The sequence below is a fragment of the Stigmatopora nigra genome, chromosome 15 (assembly GCF_051989575.1).
Source record: "Stigmatopora nigra isolate UIUO_SnigA chromosome 15, RoL_Snig_1.1, whole genome shotgun sequence".
In the NCBI taxonomy this organism is placed as follows: Eukaryota; Metazoa; Chordata; class Actinopteri; order Syngnathiformes; family Syngnathidae; genus Stigmatopora; species Stigmatopora nigra.
Window position 1 is genome coordinate 7,505,452 of NC_135522.1, and position 21,763 is coordinate 7,527,214.

At 38.6% G+C, this 21,763-nt stretch overlaps 2 long non-coding RNA genes across 3 annotated transcripts; both read left to right on the top strand.

Annotated features, from left to right (window-relative positions):
- Positions 1 to 1,385: 1,385 nt before the first annotated feature.
- On the top strand, positions 1,386 to 6,295 carry LOC144208829 (uncharacterized). Its single transcript, XR_013328932.1, has 3 exons — positions 1,386 to 2,231; positions 3,110 to 3,238; positions 5,566 to 6,295. It is a non-coding gene; the product is annotated as an uncharacterized LOC144208829 (long non-coding RNA).
- A 451-nt stretch (positions 6,296 to 6,746) lies between these two features.
- LOC144208940 (uncharacterized) lies at positions 6,747 to 20,290 on the top strand. 2 transcript variants are annotated; one of them, XR_013328948.1, is made up of 3 exons: positions 6,747 to 7,020; positions 12,154 to 18,672; positions 19,483 to 20,284. It is a non-coding gene; the product is annotated as an uncharacterized LOC144208940 (long non-coding RNA). The 2 variants fall into 2 exon arrangements; XR_013328949.1 differs by lacking the exon at positions 6,747 to 7,020 and having other exon boundaries at positions 8,956 to 17,014; positions 18,609 to 18,672; positions 19,483 to 20,290.
- Positions 20,291 to 21,763: the final 1,473 nt, after the last annotated feature.

The window sequence follows — 21,763 nt, forward strand, 5'->3', positions numbered from 1 at the left end:
CCAGTATCCTCTCTATCTTCAGTCTGCTTCCTCTGTCTCCAGATACTGAAACCTAATCCCTCAATGGACGCCCCGCAAATCGATGCAATGGAATCATCAGAAATGGGCATGAATTTTCACCTAAGAAAAATCAAATACATGCAAATACACTTAAGTGTGCCACTCTACCCTATCTTGACCATGCAAGAATGGTAGATCTTAGGATACTTTGTCACACAAAGCCACCTATAAAACTGCCACCTACCTGCTGTTACTACTCCAGTAAATCTTACTGATGCCAGGCTCAAGACCTCTCCTACTCAAGCGTGACCATATGGATACACTGAGCTAATAGACAATCGGAGCATTCCCCTTGAGTAAGCTGCCCAGGATGATAGATTTGAGCACAGTCAGTTGCATCTGTCACATTTTAACCTACCTATCAAGATGAATGAAAAACAAGTCTATGCCATTCATAATTGTGTGTGATCAATCATTTAAAAAGAACAATATAAAAGCATGAATGTGAATCTCCGTTGATGAATGTGACAACCTTTGCTAATCCCCCTCGGTTGAGTGACGGATCAGGTCGTCACCTGACAGACTTGGTGTGTGTGTGAATAAATGCTCACAACAATGTACAGAGGTTTCATACTGGTGAAGAATTCACCTTCTACAAAGCAGCAGCTGGACAATTCTATACTTTTCAGACACACCAGAGATGATATCAATCTCTTTAAATATTATTTATTTGCAGCCATAACGTTGTGAAGGGTTATGGGTTGAGGGGGTGGTGGTACTGAGCACAATGTCTAGGGTAGATTCACTATTATTGTACAAAGTTGCGATAAATACATTAGACCAATTCAAAATTTATTTGTCACATTGTATGAAATTACTGTGTTTTGTTGGTATTGGTTCCTTCTCATTCAAATAGCCTTTACAATTGGGGGTTGTGACAAAATAAGGTAATCTTGCAAAACCCTCATTGGCTGCTGTTGATGATGATATTTAAACTGGAGGTGTTGGCATCAAATAATTAGCTCGTTTGCTGCAAGCCCTCTCAGTTTAAAAAGATCAAATGTCTATTAGTGACTAAACCATTTCATTTCACAGCAGAAGAGTAAAACTAAGGTAAAACTTAACAATCCAATATATACAATATGATTACACTAGGATGAAATACACCAACCTTATTTTTTAAACCAAAACTTTTGGTCACAGTCAAAACTTTAAATGATAAAAATTCAACTTTAAAGAAGCCACTCAATCTTTTATTGTCGCAAGAATTGTATAAGAAAGAAAAATCATGTGCTGGAACACAAAACAGATTTTAATGGCACTGTTCAATCTGTTCCAACGTCTTGTGCATATCCATTTGTCAACGCGTGTTGCCTTCACTGGCTGTTATGGTGAAGAGGTTCCCTGGAAAGGGTTGCAATGAGCTCCTGGCATCAATCACACTCCTTTGGGTGCACAGAGCCATCCAACTCTACGCGCATGGGCCCTTCTCCATTCAAAGTGAGCCGCCTTATCATCTGAAGGAAGGCAGCAGCTGGGGTAGGGACTTCTGCAATTTTCTCAAGTGTTTGCTAAGGATCAATTGTGTCGAAGGCGGCCATAAGGAAAGCCTCTCTGTTGTGCCCACATTGAAGTGGTTACCGCTGGTGGTCCATTATTTAAATCTTGTCCTTACGCACTGGACAAGAAGAACTCACCATAGCAGCACCTGTGCTTTGGCAATTAACACTGGACAAGTGGCACAGTTCCCCTAATTTCAAGAAAATTACCTATTTTGTTATTTTTTTGCCAAGGGGGTTTATCAAAGAAATGCTGACCATGTCATAAAATTGATATGATGGCACTAGTGAAATTTTACATGCAGAAAACTAATTCAAATTGCACCTCTTTTGCCGTCTCATAGTTATTCTATCCAAAACAATGTGACTCTATGTTTAGCAATTCTGGCTGTGACTCTTGTTTTTTATTATTTGTGTCACCAAAATGGTCTTCTATCTTAAAGTCATCTGCTGTAGTGTATGTATTGCCCTTGCCCCAAAAAGTTTTATATAATGCTAATGAAATGAATCTCGATAGGAGTCACAGTGGATGACTGGGTAGGAAATCTGAAATTAAATGTTATATGTATCAGCCTCCAACTTGTCTGTGTAGGATTTTCCTGTTTTTTTCTGTTACTGTATTCTACATTTTCTCCAGGTTCTCCTGAAGCCTCCCAAAAGTATGCCTGGTAGGTAAGTCAAGCATTCTAAATTGCCCATAAGTGTGACAGTGAGTGTTAATGGGTGCATTTTTTTGCCCATAATCATAGATATAATATCTTTACAGTTAAACATTACATTTTTAAAGTGATATTATGTTATCCAAAGCCATTTCCCTTTACAAATGAATAGCTGTGGCTTTCAAAAATGAAGCCTTGTCAACACATTTGTGGCAAATAATTGGTCAATTTTATTGCAACAATGAAGAGCTCTATAGTCTGACTTTTAGGCATCGAAATAAAAGACATGTCAATCTACAGACCACTTTAACATCACACCAATAGGAAAATGCGTCCAAGGTGTCAATCAGCAAGCATGTTATGAAATTAAATTGTTAAAGTGATTTGTACTCATTTAATTCATCAAAAGGCATTTAAATGCTTGAAAAATATAGATAATGATTTTTATTCAAATGTGGTTCTCTCTATTAATTGCTTAGGCCTTCCATTATTTTTTTTTATAACCATTAAGTTGGTATTGTAGTGGCTCAAAAGGAATAAACTGTAAATTAAATCAGAATGAATTATAGGTAAAGTCAAAATGTATTAAAAATATTTGATTTGAAATTAACCCCGACTCTAGTGAGGATAAAGTGGTTGAGAAAATGAATGAATGAATGAGAAATGTATGATTTCAAATGAATTCTTTTGAAGCTGAGTGTAAACTGCAATAAAATGAGACTTTTCCACATCTCTCTAATAAACTGTAATTATAGATGAGTGATTCAGAGTTATATGTGCATGGAATCAGCATTTGCTCTTGTGTTATTTACCAGCTTGCGGAAGCATGCAGGCCAAGCGCAATATTTAAAATGCAATTAAGAATACATTTGCCTCTGTTCTGTTCCACAGGCTTCCTTTGGACAGTGATGTGTTAGCATTCATATGCTGTAAGCATATTGTATCATTTCCACTTGCCCTTGTCTCTGTGTTCCTGATATCACACAAAACAACGTCAAGCAGAACAAGCCAGCAAACCTGGTAAGGAGCTCATTAATCTTATCCCAGCATCCCATTTCAAATGACCTCAAATGGAATTGTTAGTGTTTCTTTTAACAACAAGCATCCCCTCCCAAATTACTTTCTCTTTGAAGCATATGTACTGTATATTTATAATGGCTTCATCACAACTAGATAACTTCATAATTCATTTAGGACACTGTTGACAGTCACAAGGTGAAACCAGCTTGAAACTAGTGGAAAATTGACAGCAAAATTCTGACTTTAAGCAGCCATTTAGCATACAAATGCTTGACATATTCATGTTGATTTCCAATGTGTAAAACATGTCAACTGTTACTTATAGTCAGACCTTGCACAGACTAAAATAGTATATTAAAGGCTTGATCTTTGCCTTTCACATCTAAATTTGAGATTTGGAGTCATACATCACAGTGGTAAACGGAACACACACATAGCACAAGGAAAAGATGGCTCATCCATATTCCATTGTTGATACCTTTTAGAGAAGAGATGCGCCCCGGAAAGAATACATATGTATCGTTTTTGTATGTGTGTGTGTGTGTGTATTTATATCTTCATTCATTCATTTTCTGAAGCACCTATCCTCACAAGGGCTGTGGGGGTGCCAGAGCCTATCATGCATGTATTTGGGGTGTACACAAGCCGCGGGAATGGCATCCAATGATTTAAAAGTACTTTTCAAAATATTAAACTGAGGCTGTATAGTTATTAAAGTTGCTGAGCTATGCAGACATCATTTAAAATGTGCTGGAGTATGTAAAATATGTCACACAGTTTTCTACAAGACCGAGATAACTGAGACCAAGCAGAGAAGTGATGTTTGATTTTAAGTTTCAGTGACCACACCTCTCCAGCCCCCAATCCTCTACTCACCCATCCTCCTTCTCTATAGCAGGTGGTGCCACTGGCATTGGGGCAGAGAGGGGGCTTTGATTCTTAAGCCAGTGGGCTCAGTGAATATTCAAACGGGGCCTTTTGTTTGTGTTGTTCCAAGGCCAGAGTCAGAGTTTCATGCAAAGAATACAAATCAGACCTTTGATAGGAGCAGTTAACCTGACGCTAAATATAGCTGACCTGGGCATGAAAAAGATGGAATAGGCAAAGGAATTGATGGAGGGAGAACATAAGAGATGCAATACCGGGGCGGGAACAAAAGATGAACAAAAAATGAAACGTACATAGTAACAAAATTAGTATTCATTAATTGCATCTCTATTATGCACCATTTCTTTACCCACAAGTCTATGATGTGTATATATTGTAGCTAAAAGGCAAATACAGCTGTGTATGCTAAGCCAGTGTGATGTACGGTATGTGAGGAAGGGAGGTGCAAACAGTGTCAGAAAGAAAAAAAGGAACAAAAGGGAGTGTCTGTTTAATAAAGCAGTACTCTATGGGGATAAAAGGAGAGGCGGAGTGAAATTCGTTCATACTACTGAGATCTGAGCAGACTGAATAAGAGGGAGGACCAAAAGATTAGGATTTCCTTCCTTTCTATTTAATCTAGATTCTGCATCCAATACTCAAGACGTAAAAAAAATGGTTCTTGGACATTATACAGGCAATAAATTGTAAAAACTTCATGAAATAACTGTTCCACACCATCATTCAGTCCCTATAGCTGTATTTTGGCATTTTAGACCACTTTCTATTAAGCATTAAGATATGACTGTTTAGTATTAATCACATAAACCTGCACTACATACACTAATTTCAAAATTTAGTGACCATGACACTGTATATATTAGAGGAAAATGTGATAAAGAAAAATAAACAAAAAAATTAACCCCAAAAAAATGTAATTTAAACAGTGGTCAAATGGACACTGCAATACAGTGTAAGTGTTTTGGTGCGTATGTGTTTGTATTTGGGACATTTGCTTTAGTGCAGTCCAAATCTGCCTCCCACTGTTTTACTTATGTCTTAATTCAATCATGACGAAATAAGCATAACAAACAATAGTCTAACCAAGGTTTGGAAATTATTCAAATGTAACCTTCACCAAATTGTTCAAACGCTAAAACTGCACACCGGGAGACACTCATTAGACAGTGGCAGGCTGCCTGGAGAGCTCTACTTTGGAGCCATTTGCCCTGAACATGACCGCATTGCACATTGGGCTAATTAACTTTTCAAAATTACAGATGGTCGTGTATTTAAATTCTGGCTGTAATGACTGATCGACATTTCCCGTTATTAATTCTGGCCTCCAACTCCCCGAAAGAGCGCAATTGTGCACAGGGTTTTTGCTTGGAAATGAAACACTGTTTAATTAGGCTCCCAACATATTGTAGAATCTGATGGACAATCTGTGTGATTCTCAGGTAGAAAATGTCTGTGAGCCAGCCCATTCAAAAGCACATCTGTGGCCCAGTGAGAGGATTGTAGCTTCCAGCCAGCTACTTCTCAGTGATTGGCTCCATTTCCAACCTAATCCAATCCCATGGGATTTTCAGGCGTTGAATTTCCTCAGCAGAGGACTGGCAGCTCCAGCAGGATCTTTACTCCCCAAATCTCACCTTATCCACCAGGGATTACAAAGATCAGCTTCCCCAGTCGAAGTAAAGGTTCTATAGTAGTATACTCCAATGGTAGTGGATGTGCAAGTGGGCTTTTCTTTCTTGCATAATCGTTCCATACAGCAAAGTGGCCATATTGTGGGGCTGCACAACCATTCATCTTGCTTTTATTATATGTCAAAGGGAATCAGGATACAGTCCTTTTACTGTGCAGTTGAGGGACTTAAATTCACTCTAAATTGAACACAAAACCTGTGTAGACATAAACACCATAGTGCATAAAAGGGTATATTTGTGTTTGAAAAAATGTAATAATAATAATAATTTTAAGATACCCAATGGTGTAGTGATTCTGTTGTGATCATGCATGGTTTTTTTAAAGCTTTCAAATTTGTTCCTGGATCAGGAAGTTGACATTGGATGCTATATTGTATTTTGTCGACAAAAGTCGACAAAACAATTGTCACTTTCATTGTAAAGTCATTATTTTTCCTGTTCAATGTTGCTTTCAGCTGTATAGAAACTTCAAGCATCATCTTTTCTCTTCTTTAAATTATTTTTAGAAGTACACAATGTTCAAGATAATGTCATTTATTCTTTGAACTGCTTACTATCCCATTAGCAAATAAAAGTTCCAATTAATTCATAACATTAATTTATCACCCTGACCTGCACGACATACATCTCACAATATTAGCCCAAGTAGTTATTAGTCATAGACCCAATAAATCCCCTAGTATCTGAGCTGTCACCATATCCTGACCACAGCTAACATCCATCATGGTGATATGTGAGGCTGAATCGCTTCCTCCACTCCCCTGATTCCTCAATCTTTGAGCGCCTCCGTCGCGCCCCTTTGACCATGCGTGATTCCCAACAATAGAGAGGGAAAGAGAGAGCTAGAGAGAGAGAGGGATAGAGAGAGCGATAGAGAGAGAGAGACAGATGAGAGACAGAGAGCGAGGAAAAAGAGAGGGAGCAAGAGAGAAAGAGATGGGAAGAGAGAGAGAGCGAGAGATGTTCTTTATCCAGGGAGGATAAACGGTGTCTCTAGGATCTTTTTTTTCTCTCTTCCTTTTACCTTCATTTTCTTCCTGCAAGAGAAAGTGTTTGTGTTTATCCGTGTGTATTTGAGGGGGGTGAGAGAAAAAGAGAGACCCAAAGAGGGGGCGTTTCCACTTTACTGTGATTTCCACACAAAATCCACTACGTCGTCGACTTCAGCAAGCGTAGAGAACTGGCCGGACTTCCAACAATAGAGTGAGTATGGAATGCATTCACTTCATCCGCTGTCATCCTTTTGCAGGAGCCACTTCAATGGTGTGTAATAGAATTAATGCAGAAGCGCAAGTCACGCATAAATGCGCGCGGCCAATGCCTTCACAATGCACTGTGTAGACTGCTGTCAAGCCATGGCAGGTGGGTTGCTTCACATTATTTGATCACCATAAATAATCGCCTGTCTACAAGATGTTATTATTGTCAAGTTCAAAGCCAAAAGAGGTGTCATGGCATTTTACACTCTTGTCATATTATGCCCTTTTCTCTAGTCATGCACTCTTTTATTCATGTCCATGTCAGTCTTGTTTCTTTATTGTGTTCCCTTTTCATCTCAGGGGTAAACAAATTGGATTAAATAGTTAGTTGCTTGTTGCTTATATTTGCTGCGGACACTTGTTTCCCTATTCAGTCTTGATGGAGGTGTCTCTCCATGTCATCATCTTATTCTTTCAGTGCTATTTCAACAATGGACGTCCTCTAATAGGGTTTTTTTCATCTTTTTGCTGTGAATTTAAATGAGTTTGGAACTAGTAGATGTCCAATCTATTTGAGGTAAAAGGCCTAGCAGCTAATGGATGAATGTTCATGCCACCCCTCCCAGTTCAAATCCATCTGACAACTATAGCCGTCAAGGGCAGCTAATGAGATAAAATAAGGATGGATGATTCAGCAATTCTAATTGTATTTATTTCTCTTTTAGGTTAATCAGATTTTGTGATGTTACACTTGTTGCAGGACGAATACAATATTAATGCCAGGATGGTATACTTGTGAGTTCATTGGGTATATTTACCGCAATAGTGTAGTTTGTAAGTTTTTGGTATATGTATATATTCATGGGAAAAAATGGACTTTTATTCCCAAAGCTAGACTGCTCTGACACAAGGGCTGATGTGATGAGACATTCTCTTCAATTGATTGCCTTCAGCTCACTTCAATTAAATATTTAAGCTTTCAACAGTCATACTCACAGAGGGGTGGAATTCAATACAAATCTAGCATTTCGGCATCAAACCAAAATTATTTTATATGGGTGATCCCATTAAATTGGAAACTCTTGTAAGCCTCATTTCATCCCTTTTGGCAACACGAGTGTTTGTTAGAGCATTTGGCAATGTGTTGCGTATGGCTGCATTTACAGAAAGAACATCAATTTCAACGTGTATGTGTATGTGTGTGTGTGTGTGTGTGTGTGAGGTGTGTCTCCCGCCTGCCCGCCTCTGTGTGTGCTTGTGCTCAGCCCTCAGGCACATTGGCAAGCATGAACTCTCTGAACTCAATCCTTGTCCATTAAATTCCTATTGATCAAGTAGCAAAGAGAGACATGAAGTTCCATCTCCTTGCTTTCATGCAGGCTTTGAGCGAGCAACTTCTTTCAGCCTTCTCTACACACCCATTTAAGCAGGAGAAGTAAAAGAAGAAATACAGGCAATGAAGAGTAGTGAAGATTGCTTGGGAATCTATTAGCCGAGATACTGGATAGAAATGGACCAACAGTTGGCTGTGTAGTGTGTGTGCTTGTTTGTCTAACACGTCTTATACAGTACATATTTAGTCCTTTATAGAGTATAATCATTGGCTGCCCTTGACGGTGGGAGATGTCCAATCCATTTTGACTGAGAGGGCTGAATGCACATTTGAATATTCATTCGCCCCTCCCTGTCAAAATGGGTGGGCTGAATTTAATTTAATGGCACTGAAACATGAGCTCTCATAGTCAGTATTTCCATTTGAAATCAAATATATTTTTCTCATTTTGTGTTGTTTAGCTGGTGAGACATAGTCAGGTGAGACTTATTGTCAAAAAAAAATACAGGACTGATAAGTTAGTTCTGGGTATATATAATGAATTCATATTGGGCTACATAGGTGGGCTCCCATTTTTGGGTCATGTAAGCCACAGTTTTATGTTAAATGTTAATACGGAGCCTTACATTTTATAAAATGTGATAGCCACATATGTGGACTCCAGGTCTTTATTGGGTTAAGTTAAGCTTTATTTAATTCACAAAGATTGTAAATGTTTGTTATTGTCTGTGTGATTTAGTTCATAGAAGTAGTAAATTGTCAAAAAGCATGCAAATATTGATTCTGAAATGTTTTCTCCAGATATGATATTTAGATTTTTTCTTTTTTGTACATATGTTGAAACAAAATATCAGGTTTTTTATGACTATCCATGTTGAGTTGAAAAAGTTAGAATCGTGACAACAGTATACAAAGGTAGTTAAATGCTTAAGACTACCATTTAGTAATGCAGCAAAGCTGCACATATCCCTCTATTGAGAGCTGTCCTTGGTCCTGATATGGCCCTCTGCTCTTCCTGAATCTTCAGCAACATCCCCCTCACAAGCACACACATAGACACCATTGATTGACATCCACGTGCTCTCATTTAGCCTCACTGGCTCTGTGTGTGCTTCTAGCTGAAGCCTTGGGTTTTTACATGATTGGTGGAGGGTGAGATTGTTGTTGTTGTTGTTTTTTATTCTTTATTTATTGTAGTGGTAATAGTGTGTTAGGGGAATCCTCAGAGGGCCTTGAGCAAAGGGGGTGCTGGTAAAGAAAGCAAGGAGTGAAAAGAGGAAAAACAAAACATCTGTGCGATAATTGGACTCCCCTTAGTATTGCAACGCATACATTGACATCTGTTTGATAATTGGCTACCCTGGATCCACAGCGTGTGTCATGCTAAATGCCGGTTTGGTGGGAAGCAGGGGGAAAAGAAACAAATGAAGGGGGTGGCAGAAGTGGGAATATCGGTGTGTGAGTTAGTGCACACATGCATGAGTGCGGTTCCTGACTGGGGGAAGGGAAGCAGTGATTTGTTGGTATTGTGAAAGAGCCACAGGTCTCTCGTGCACACATTTAATGCCATTGTCTCCTCCGTCTCTTTCGTGAAAGAAGACCCCACTGATGCATTGCCCCCGAGCGGAGGTGCGTTCAGTTCACAGCATACATTTAGCTCGACAGATGAAAAAATATAAGTGCTAAGTGTCAAGTGATTGTTTACAGCCTCGCCTGTTCACCCCTTGGGGTTTTCTAGCACGGTGATTTAAGCCACAGAGCCAGAAGTGATATTAGCTGCTTCCGCAATTTGTTCGGAGCTTTAGAGGGGAGAGGCCGTCAGATTGCATAGATAAATATGTTGAATAATTGATGCGGCGCGTAGCGGGGAGCACGCAGGAGATTGTGGGCGATGCCTATGCAGCCCTGCAGACACTCTGTCTGTTTTGTTGAATGCTTGATTACGTTCTATTCTCACTGGGTCCACATGCACCCGGCCACAGCAACAGGTTTAGTTCTATCAGTGTCATTGACCGAGATAGACATTCAATTATGCTTCTCTTTTCATCCTTGTGAAGTTTAAATGAGCATATCACTACTAGATGTCCAATTCATTAGAACTGGGAGAGTGGCAGAGATGGAACAATCAATCATTTGCTACCACTCTTCCAATTCAAATGGGAGGCCATGGATTTAAAAGGGAGTGAGCGCAGGTGAGACATGAGTTGCGTGAATTATTGTTTCAAAACTACTTCCGACGCAGAGGTTTAAGCTGCTGCTTAAAGAAACTAATGCCCCATAATTCCCACCTCTTCTGTAATCCTGTAGATCTATACAAGAGTGTCACAGCTTAGCATAAAGTGCGAAGGATTAATTTAGAGCTTTCTCTCAGATGACAAGTGAATGACTGAGTCAGTGGAGACCAGCTGGACATGAGCAGCGGGACTTTTAGGTTGAGGGATCTGCTCTCACAGGAAGTGAGAAAAAGTAGGAGGAATCTTGGTTAGTCTTGACTCCACCATCTCCCTAATGCAGTTTAATGTGCAATCTTATAGTGAAGCGGTAGAAGCTGATGAATTGCTAAAACACAGTCTTACCTCCTTAGAGGAAGGCTAACATTTTCAAAAACCTTTTACCATGTCTTTTCAACCTTTTTCATCACTTTCCTTCCTTTGAAAAAGTGCGGTATTTCACATGCAAAGGTGTTTCGAATAATAGTAGGAATTACTCCTTTCATGTAGTCTCTTTCAGTACGGAGGAATGTGCCGCAGTATTCTCCACCGTTTGATTCCGGGGGCTTGAAGATGCGAGGGCAGAAGGATGTGAAGCCTGCTTATCTCTTCCTGACACAGCCAATCATGTCGTAGAATGACAGTCTGAACCCAGCTGATACATACCCCTTTCCTCTTTTTACAATCTCTTTTTCTCCCTGCATCACTCACACACACAGGCACATCACTCCATCTTGTTCTTTCAATTTCTTCCCTTTCATCTTCTTTGAAATTACACACTTTTTTCCATTCTCATTTGGCTCTTTGGCATTTTTGACTTTCCTTCCTGCATTGGATTGGGTATTGCCTTGTTGCCTTTTCTTTTTTTCCTTCTCACACATGTACACAAAATCACACATCCATGCGTCCTCCACCTTTCAATCCTCCTGTCATACTTTCTTCCTTTTTTTTAATCTTTGTTGCTCTGTTGCTTTCTTTCTTGCTCTCATGTTTACAGCATGGGGCCCCGAGCTGAGAGCACTGCGGGGGCAGCCCCAACTGCTTCAGATGCGTGCAACTATGGTGCTCACTGATAAAAAACAGGAACAGGAATGGAGACGTACGCATCTCCCACTTCTACACTCGCACTCAGTCAGGGTTTCGTGACTTAAAAAAACATTATTGCATCTTTGTGCACTATAGAAAAGTGACTACTCGTGTAAGCAACCAAGTCTATTATATACAGCACTTGACAGTTTCTTAGTTTTTCCCCTTTTTTCTGTTGCATTTTACCCTGAGCTAACTGAAATACTGAAACTGTGAAATAATACATATTTTTTCTTTTTTTGTACTTTGCAATACATTAGGAAAAGTATTGACTCTCTCAAAAACTCTGTATGTATGTATGTATGTATGTATATATATAGTATTTCAAGCATCCACATATGTGTATATTCATATAAGTTCCAACATTTAGGTTAATATACAGTACAGTTGTATTATTTCTACTTTAAACAACAAGGTACCCCCAGTCTTTTTATATGTATGTGATTTACAAGGTGGTTTGTAATGAGTACCAAAAAACTAACTTTTTTTTTCTCCCCCTTCCCTGCAGGACCTGTTCAGTTTCCGAAGCTTATGAAATCCCCACCCTTCCCTCCAGCTCTCTCCTGTGTATGGCATCAGACTCAAAAGTGGGGGGATGGGAACTGCCGCTATAGAAGGGAGAAAAGGTGGAGGGGAGAGTGGTGGTCTGACCATTTGCTCCCGTCTCGACCACGGGTATTCTTGGGTTGATAATACAGATGTCGATGTTATTGCTTGAGAATACGCGTAGCTGAGCGGAAGCGTTTGTCGTCGGCCGCAGATATTCCTCCATTGTGATGGGATGAGAATCGACGGTCTCGATACGAGGAACATTATTCTTGTTCTTCCAAAGTCCTGCTTGTGGTCCCCAGGCTCGCAACACTCCTCCACCCAGCATCCTTCTGGCCTCTGCAGGAAGTAAGAACCTTCCAAGCGTGCATCACACACCTTTTCAGCTTGGCTTGTTCATCCGCTTGACAGATGCCCTTATCAGAGTGCATGGTGAAGAGGGGAATCCAATAAGTGCACACGGTGGAGGGAGGGGTGCAATTGAGGGGGCATTGAGGAATCGGTGCAGGGCGGTGTAGGCAGGGAGTCTAGGCCCCTGATGGCAGCGAGACACGACTATGCTCGACAGGACAGCGGGTCCGGCAACTGCACTTGCTTCTGTGTATAAGGTCACAGTCAAAGAGCAAATGCAATATCTAGACAGGCTGCCTGGCTGGCGGGCAAGCAGACTGGCGGGCAGGTGGGGGGCACGGGCAGAACACATTTAGAAAGTCACAGATAAATCTTAGTCTACTTTCAGATGCTCTGCAAGGAGGAAAGAGACAAGCCAATGTGATTAACAGAACAAAATGGTAAATGGAATGAGAGCATGCTGAGAACAAATCACATTTTCTTAGAAGCTTGGGTGTTATGAATTCACTTGAGGGTTTTTTTTATTGTCAATGACTAATTTTTTTTCATAGGTTTGCTGTTGTTGTTGTTGTTTTGACAGAAAGGAAATCTATCGAACAGTAATTCAATGTCTCATTCCATCAGGAAAAGCTTGCTTGTTTGTGAAGTTCTCACCACAAATAGGCAGAGAACGATCGTTTTGCACTTTATTTTTTCCAAGAGTTAGAATTTTGTTAGTACTTTATGGAGCAAGTGACTTTTTAACATATCGCCAAGCCTTATGTTATAAAATCTATTTTTCAGAAACACCCCCCCAAAAAACTATCATTATTTACTATTAACTAAATGATTAAATTAAACGACAAGGGTGGTATCTGTCTGACTTCCTTGACTTTTAGGGCATGAGATCATGTTAATGTTATTGAGTGTAATAAGATTATTCAAATCCCTCTATTCCACAGTGGGCCAATGTGATAGTGGGGCACATCCATGTAAAAGGCCCTTTGACAGTAGCTGTGTCTGTGTGTTAAACCCTGAAAAATCCCAGCCAAGAGGATTCGCCACGCCACTCCCTAAAGACTCCACATACACCAGAGCCACTGTCTCTAGCTCTTTGTGCGTGAGCATGAGCGTGCACCTGCGTGCAATACTTCCATCTCCCCTACCACATAGCAATTAAAAATGTAATTGATTTCCTGCATACCCCTATCACATGCCTTACCATTTTGATTACTTTCTGGGCGTATGATGCTGAATTTAGACATAATGATAACTTGTCTCTAAGATGGTAATGTGAGACTTATATTCTTTCAGTAGTTCACATATAATTGGCTATAAAATAATTGTTTATTTATGAGAAAACAAAATGTAAAATTACTTCAGAGAGTTGTGTGGCTGTTTGTAGCAGATCATAGAAAATGATTGAATAGACTTAGAGTTAACCTAAAATATTACCAATATGCGATTCAAGAATTGTGTATTGTTATTAGAATTGAGTTCTTGATGTCACTGGCAGAAAATAATCAATTTATTTATCACTGCATGTTCATCACTGTCTGGAATATCCTTTTTATTTTTAAGAAGTGACCAAAATATTAAAAACGACACAAGAATAACACCTCTACAAAATGCCAGGGGAAACTTTAATGTAAGTTTTTACCTTGCTACATGCACCAATCAAAATAGGTCAATAATATATATTTATATATATAGTATTGTATTAACACAGTGCATTTCTACACCACGGCCATAGGTGACAACAATACAGAATCCATTCATTGATAGGATTTTTATCATCTTAAAAAGCTGATGAGTGTGTTGTGTATAATTTGCATGTATACGCAGATTTTTCATAACAGTTTCGAAACAACCTTGCAATGTTCATGATGAATAATCAATTGTACTACTTTTGCAGCAATGCACTATATAATCATTTTGGCTGCCTACATAGCCAGTGCTTCTTTCACCTATAATTCATCACTGTTTGCTTGGCACAAGGTGGACAAATGAACATAATTAATCTTCATTCTTACTCTTTTATAGCAAACAAGAATGTAACAAAACAGTCAGAATGGTTCTTACCTACTCGAATAATCTAAGCCCAAAGGCAAACTGATACATTATTGGGATCTGAAAAGAGAAAAGATGCCGCAAGTTTAGGTTGGCAGCAATGGTTAAGGAAAAGAGGGAGAAAATCACAGTGCAATAAGTGCCCTCTCATTAGGGCCTGTCTTTACCACTGTGTGGCTCCTCTGAGACGATGGAGATGAGAGTAAGGAACAGAAGGCCAGAAGAGGAGAGCCGACTCCAGATTAGGATCCTTATTGCTATGATAATGACTGTTTGTCATCCAATGTGCACGTTTCACACCTGTGGTACATGCAGATGAGTTCGTTAGTTCACTTTGGGGGGTTGTTGCAGTCAGTGTGTGCATGTGTGGTCGATGCGTATCCGCGAGTAAGAGTGATTCTAAATGAAGAAAAAGATCAAGTTCGTGGATATGCGCATAAAGAAAGGCTCAAGAAAATGTGTGTGCATGTCTTTGTGTGTGTGTGTGTGTGTGTGTGTGTGTCTGGCATTCACCCTTGGAGTGAATACACATTTAGAATGAACAAATAGATAAAGATAGAATTAAATAAATATGTAACAATCACATGCATTGCTCTTGGTGCCTGGCAACCGGATCCCTCCGTTGCCTTGGAAACTGTTGCTACAGAATGTGAGGTGATTGGCAACCGTGACAACGAGGAGGGAATAACATTTGACCCCTCTTGCTGATGGGGGGGCGAGGAGGCGAGTTGGTGAAGGGGGTGGAGGGTGGAAGACGAGGTGGTGCATGAAGTGCGAGGAGGAGGAAGGGGGCTAAGAGAAAGAAGATGGTATCAGAAGTCGCATGCTTTGAAATTCATCCTCTGAAGCTGCTTCACTTTCACTTCCTTAACACACATACGACCGCCCCCATGCCCTAGCTCGCTCACTCACTACACGCGGGCATACACACCCCCGCACACATTCATTGTCCTCATCAAAGATCGTAGTAAATTTAAAAATCACATGGCAAATCTCATTGAGAATGTTCAGGATTAATGGGGATATATTGGCTTGAGCTCTTTATAGTGCAAGTGACTATTTTTGGTACCATACTGAATATAAATGGCCTTTTTGAGGGGCAAATTGATCAGAAATAAACCGTCTATGTTAATCTAATAATCATAACATATCACAGAAAACAATTGGGATAGCCTATAGCCTTAAAAATGGAACATAAAACAAATTGCATTGAGTATAAATCATGGCCCCATCCAAACTATATAAAAACACTGTCATGTATATTCCTGGAAAATAAGGTAATTGAATAAAAATATAACATTATAAAGACCTGACATCTATCTACACACATGGATATCATCAAGTAGTCAACTTTATTCTGATGTAGCATTGGGTTGCTCCTGAAGAAAGGATGAAATCACAGCTCCATGAGTAAAGCCTATCTCTTCCACCATAATTATTCCTCCTCTTATTATTTGCCATCCGATTGCACTTTATGTCCTCTCTTTCCCTCTCCTCACTTTTCTCCTCTCTCTGCCCAACTAAACTAATAAGGGTGTGATTAATGGTCTGCTAATTGGTCTAATCTCTGTTAATTAGAGTGGAGTTTCTTCTCGGGAGTAGAGCTTAGGGGAAAAGATGCATTTTGCACTTATCTGGAGGTCCACAACTGCTCTGAAAGAGAACTGTTGTAGATAGAAGCAGTGCATTGATTGCACTGTAAATGATCACTGCTATCACCCTTCTCTAGTAATGCATTGCGTATAGGTAAAAATATTCCCAAGGGAAATTTGCTGAACAATAACAACAGAAATGCAAATGTAATTCAACGGTCAATGTTGGCATAGGTTTAAAAAGTGGTACATATGTAAGACATATTTTGGATTTTCAGAAACTCATTTTTTACCTATTTATTTTTGTCTTAAATGTAATTATTATCCTGTGTCTGAGTTTTCACCCTCTCGCTACTGCAACAGTGAATTTCATGAGTACAGGATGAATAAAGTTATCAAATCTAAATAAGAATTGAACCCCCACACATAGCAAAGACAGACATTAAGATTTTATTCCTATTTTGTGTGTTTTCTTGGTGTTTAAGTGTACTATGTAATCAAGATCAGTTGCTGTATTTTGGGACTTTGTGGCTGTTTTTGTTAAGTCGTTATGACCAATAAACTCTGTATGACTCTGAGCTTGTGTGTTTATTTGAGGGGTGTGAAGAACAAAGCTCCGGCCCTGAGGATAAACATCCAGCCAAAGTCACACAGATACAAACACACCCCATACACGAACAGTCATGACAGATGTGGCAGTGGACACACATGCGGCTGTGTCTCAACTTGGACATTGAGGTGGGCTGTAGGTAACTTGGAGTGACAGCAGAGCGTCTGCACAAGACTTTCCAGACGTGAACAGGGCGCCGCAACTGCATCTCTGTCCAGGTGTGTTAAAGACACAATGAACACACACTCACACATACACTCCAGATGTAGCAAAATAGTCAAAAGATGGGAAACTGGACTAGCTCAGATTCCGGTTGAAAAGGTTAAATGTCTGTTCATCAAATAATATGTATGTAAATCTGTTCGTGTTGTTTGATATATGCAATGATTTTCCTGAGTTGCCTTTCTCTCAACTTTGTCAGGCTTGCCTGAGTGGGTGTAGAGTGAGCTTAATATCGCACTGCACAAACTTGAAGTAACCCCATCTCTTTTTTATAAAACCTCACCCATCATTTCCAAAGTCAAATTGCTATACTGTGTATTCTAACTTGAAAGGGTCCTGACCTTTAAAAATTGCCCACTGTTTGCTGACTTTCCTCTCCTTATACATATAAATGTTGCAATACTTGGCCTCAATGTACAACTAGAAGGGCAATTTGCGGAAAAGCAGAAGATCTAATACTCAAATTAAGTTATGCTTACAAGTAGGGAATGTTAATCGAATTGAATTGAATTGAATGCTTTTATTGTCATTGTACAAGTATAATGTCAAGTCTGCCATCTTGTGCCCATGAATAGGAATAAGAGGCATTGGCAAAAGATGCCATTTCAAATGACTTTCACTTAATTGAGTTTTCTATTTCATTTAAAGGTTTGTGTGCATTATCGTGTCAAAATGTTAGGCTTGAAGAAGTTTAGAGTAAATTATGAATATACCTTTTGGGGTTTAAATTGCATTAAAAATTATTATAATTTTTTAAAATGATGTTTTGGACCTTACAACAAATGGATCCTGAGTGCATCACTCTAAAAACTTAATATTTCATGTTTGTTCTCATAATAGCTGTTTTAAGCGTCACCTGCAATTACATGCTAATTAGAATCCGCCTAATATAATTAAACATTTGGACTTTATAAGACATGGTAAATCCAAACATTGCACAGCAGGCCTGAGGGAGGTTGATAATTAGTCGAATTCACAAAAGATGACTGCATAATAAGTATAATTCACAAAGGATTGCTGCATAATAAATGTTTTCACTTGTTTGCTGTTGCAACTTTTTGTATATTAAATACTATAATTTATTATTTGTATTTTTTATTCCATTATTAACCCCACAAAATGCAATATTAGGGGTGATATCCAACAAGATTTTATGTCACATGAGTAATTTGAAAGTATGAATGCTTTGAATTGGTATACGTGTGTTGGTTGTTATAGCACACTTGAAATAGTGGCCATGAAAAAAAAAGCTGATTTGATATGTGGAGAGCATTGCCTTGCAAAACTAATCTTCAGTCTGTACACATAGAATGGATGATTTATAATACATTTCCTTACTCGAGGCAAATTTTCAACGAAATATTTAGGATTTGGCTTGAGGCATTTCATATAATGTTTACCATTTTTCAAAGACCTATTAGAATTTTCCATCTGGAGTGCAAAGATTAGTATTTTTCTCAGCAATCACAAAATGTGAAAAGGTTTTAATTAAGTGTCTTTTGCTTCATCCATTGTTGTTCTGTACACGCAACACAAGGAAATATACTTTTCTCTTGTTCATATTTCTGCTGCTGTTTTTCATTTATATAGTATGCTTTTGGAGGTGCTGCCTGATGGTGTAGAGGTTCACCTGCCTGAATTCGGAGCAGTGGCGGTATGTATGTCTGTGCGAATGATTGCCTGCCTGTCTTTCTGTATGTCCTACAGCTGACCAGTCTAGGGTGTAGTCGGCCTTTCGCCCTAAGTTAAGGATAGAAACCCTGCAACCCTTCCGTGGTACGGAAGATAAGTGTCAGTTAAGTTTAAATTAGGAAAGTGTTGCATAATATGGGTGAGGCCCTTTAGTCGACTGTACATACTAATGCTATTTGAGCAATTGACATTAATAGAGTGCCCTCCTGTGGCCCATTTTCTTCTTTATTATGAGACTTGTGATTTAAAACAAACTTATAAATAAATAAATAAGACAGAAAAATAACAATGCATTTTGCCCCAAGTTTTCTGTGTATTCCAGCTTCATCCCCACCAAACCAAATGTTTTGCCACATTAAGGCATGGTTGAATTGATGTCACCTTGTTAATTAAGGTTGAATGTTTTCTAAAAACAAAACAATCCGGTTGCCTATATTCAATGGCAATGCATTTCATAATGGTTAAATAATATAAATCCTTCATAGGATTATTTGAAATGAAACTGGCTCTCTTCAAACCACAGACAAGTTAAAATATCTACTGATTCACTTTGGAATTATAGATAAAAAGATTGTCTGTGGAAAGATGGTCATCAATCAAAGTACTAATAAAAACCAGGCAAAGTCATTTATAACGAACAAAAGATATTAGATACGTACTGCACAAATCTCTGTGTCAGCAACAAAAAAAAACATGTTTCTCATGACATAATGTCTCTAAGTGCTTTTATTCTTTTTACTCACATCAGCTTTTTTTCTGATTTGGCCCACAGTGGAATTGACTTCTGAAATGAGACTAAGTGAAAAATGGAAGATTCAAGCATCTTGCAAACAGTTACCATATGTGGAGGTTGATGTGAAGATATTGTTTGGCTGACTCGGCCTGGAGAAAATGATGAAAAATGATAGGAATACCACCACTGATAGTCTACCTTGTGAACCTTAGAAAAGCCATATTAACAGTATATTGTTAAAGTCAGAAATAATAATGGTGAGGACGCCCTGCAAAGGAAAGCTTCCAACTTATAAAACTTGTTCAGAACAGCCCACATTCTTTCACAGATTCACACTGTTGAGAGTTCAAAATGTTCCAAAGATTCACACGATTAAAGTACCTGATATTCAATCACAGAACACAAATGCATCATGACAAAAATATGCACATCTTTGCTCCTGCCATGGTAACGGTCTTTGTTTGAAAGTTTTTTTCCCCACCGGAGCTTAATTATTTAATTCTGTCTTTGCCTAATTTGTCCCTCAGGTTGGTTAATTACCAAAGGGTGTTTAAAAATGCTACAAGAATTTAAAATTGGTAGAAGAGGATCAGCCATTAATCACATGCTGAACATGTACGCCCATGTCAGCTGGCTACTGTGAAACAAGATGACAAAAATCATGTTGTTTTGAACTAATTTAAACTCATATCTGACACTCTCCTGGGATTCCAATGTGCCAGTACCAAAAAAAAGGCATATATAGCTTTAAACATGAATGTTAATGAAATGCAATGTAAAAAAAAATATGCAGAAAATGTGTTTGTAGTGATACGGAAAATATGATTGATAGGTATTGTCGTTTTGAATGCAGTCTTTCAAGAAATATCAAGATTATTTTTTTTCAAATTATAATAATACAAATAAAGCCAAAAAAAGTCATCCATTTCTGCTTATCTTATTATACCAGCTGACTTCAGTCAGTGGATTGGAGTCGTCAACAGTCAATCATGCACATTCCGTACATACTGTACAGGCACTATATTGGTATATATAGTATAACAGAACCTGCTTTCTCTTCCAAGATAATTCAGTCGAGTGAACACCTTCAGGGACTATTTTCAATGTTTACATAGGTTTTGTTAGATATACAGTATGTATATTCAATCTCTGAGTTAGATGCTTTGCATAAAATAGTCAAGATTTCTAATATATGACTACAGTGTAAATTGTTGAAGTCTACTATCACATTTTTTAATCACTTTCAATTATTTTTCAGAGTTCAAGGCTCATCACTAATTACACTTTCAGTCTGCAGCCTATTTAAATATTGAAAGTCAAATAGAAGTCACTGAACACTTAATTACATTGAGCTGAACCATGTTTGAACAATGCCCAAGATTTATAATAACGACCTAAAAATGGAACAATAACCTCGGCAAATGCAAAGTTTATAGCAGCGCTGCAGCAGTAACTCACAATAGGTAATAATAATATTGAGCAAGTAGCTTTAGAGCTCATTAGAAACCTGGAAAAAACTTTGGTTTATGTTGAAAAGTCCCTGTATTCTTATAATGGTTAAATTTTTACATTCTTTATTTGTCAACATGAGTGAATCACTAAATAATTGACATATTGTGGTGATAAGGGAAAGGAAGTTATTCAATATTCGGCTATTTCTTTCTTTGACTAGATGTTGAATTCATCAATTTGACTACAGTGAGTGCAAACACTGTCACTGAGTGATGCTCTGTTTTATGATTAACTCTAAGGTAAACCAGTATAATATGAAAAAGAAGTTACTTACTCCCTACATATTTATTATAACAGTTTAAAAATTGGCTGTTGTTATTTAAAAAATATGTGGCAGCACTATCTTTTCTGTCGAGACTTTCAGGCCTGGAAAAGTCCTATCTGTTGGAGGAAGAATAGTGGTTTTCTTCCTCACCTCTGACCCCACCATATTTATCTCAAGGTATGCTGCACTCCTTGCATGCTCCTCCCTTCTCTCCTTGCTTGCCTGCATTTGTGTGACTGGTTCATTGGGGTTGTGCAACAGCAAAGTTTAAATTCCATTTCCTGATTAGAGCTTATCATGAACATGGTAAATTAAATTATGAGTTTATCATGAACATGGTAAATTAAATTATCATTGTGTTGTTGTTTTTTTATATTTAACTTCCTTGCTGCCATTTACAGTGTTAAACGTCCAATCACGTTTTTTGATTCGTATCAAAAGTATTATGTAGTTGTTTTTAATTCTGGTTGTCCGTATCCTTGTGGCCGGCGATTGGCTGGCCCCCAATTCAGGGTGTTCCCCACTTTGTGCCCATAGTTGGCT